This window comes from Otolemur garnettii, unplaced genomic scaffold, assembly GCF_000181295.1.
Source record: "Otolemur garnettii isolate 467f Iridium unplaced genomic scaffold, OtoGar3 scaffold00222, whole genome shotgun sequence".
NCBI lineage: Eukaryota > Metazoa > Chordata > Mammalia > Primates > Galagidae > Otolemur > Otolemur garnettii.
Genome location: NW_003852617.1, coordinates 801871 through 803087, shown reverse-complemented (window position 1 = coordinate 803087; position 1217 = coordinate 801871). Strand labels below are relative to the sequence as shown.

At 40.2% G+C, this 1217-nt stretch overlaps 1 protein-coding gene across 1 annotated transcript in view; it reads left to right on the top strand.

Annotated features, from left to right (window-relative positions):
* Positions 1-1217, top strand: part of STAT4 (signal transducer and activator of transcription 4) — a 122896-nt gene that overhangs the window by 23689 nt on the left and 97990 nt on the right. The window lies entirely within an intron of this gene.

The window sequence follows — 1217 nt, the reverse complement described above, 5'->3', positions numbered from 1 at the left end:
GTATATGTGTGACTTGGCAAGACAATAGCTTCCCCCCAGTCCCTCCTTGCCTTTGTGTCTTCTGTAGCAATTTATTGTTCTCATTCATCAGTGGAAGCATCATGGGTGTGTGTATCCTTCCACGTTTGATTCAAATCTTTTAAAGTGTTCTTTGGTATTCTCTGCCCCGTTCCAAAGCTTTACCCAGGCAAAGCCCACCTGTGTGTGTTTCCACAGCACCCAGAACGTATCTGTACTGGGGCAAAAAGTATATTCTAGATTCTGTATTTGTCTTCTCCCCAGACCATGTGCTTCTTGAGGCTTGGATTTTAGTATTCAGCTTTGAATTTCCAGCACTCAGCATGAGGCTGGTCGTATGGTAGATATGCAATGTTTATTGATGAAGGGGATGAATGAGTGAATCAGGGATCTAAAGAATTAAGGGCAGGCCAGTAGGGAATGAAACCCAGAAGTGCTAAGGCCATAAACTCGGAACATGGGCTGCTGTAATATTTTCTGAGAGCCAGAAAGTATTAATATATTAATACAATATATTAGGTAACATGAGACGTGCATCGTACCATTTCTCAGTGAGGCATTCTTAGAATCCCAAACTTACAAGGAGTACCTTTAGAAAAATTTTACCTACGCTATAGTAGAGATGTGCTTGACATCACTACATTTGGGAAAGGGACGTATGTGTTGCCTTTCCTATTGTTTGGACTGTGCTGAGCCCTCTTTTCCCTTATTATTTCCTACAAATCTGAAAGACACTTGGTTAGAGTTAGGAAAACAGTATATTGCCAACAAAATGGGATTTTTCACAGCACAAAGAGAATTGTCTCTTATAGGAATAAGACAGTTAATGCTGGCCTCTTTAGCTTGGTGCTTTAATCTGTAAGCCTAAAACAGGTTGACATACTATGACCCACAAATCAAATGGCCACCGCGCATATTCCTGTGGCCCATAACTAACTATGGCTTTTACATTTTTTCAGTGGTCGGAAAAAAACAAAAATAAATAATACAACAAAATTTAAAATAATATTTCTGACACATAAAGCTATAAGAAATTCAAATTTCTGTGTTGTGTTGGAACACAGCCATGCTCATTGGCTTATGCGTTGCCTATGGCTTCCTTAGCATTGCAGTGGCAGAGCTGTGACAGCCTTAAATAAAAATGTATATGTGTGCACCTGTAGTCCCAGCTACTCAGGAAGCTGAGGCAAGAGAATCAC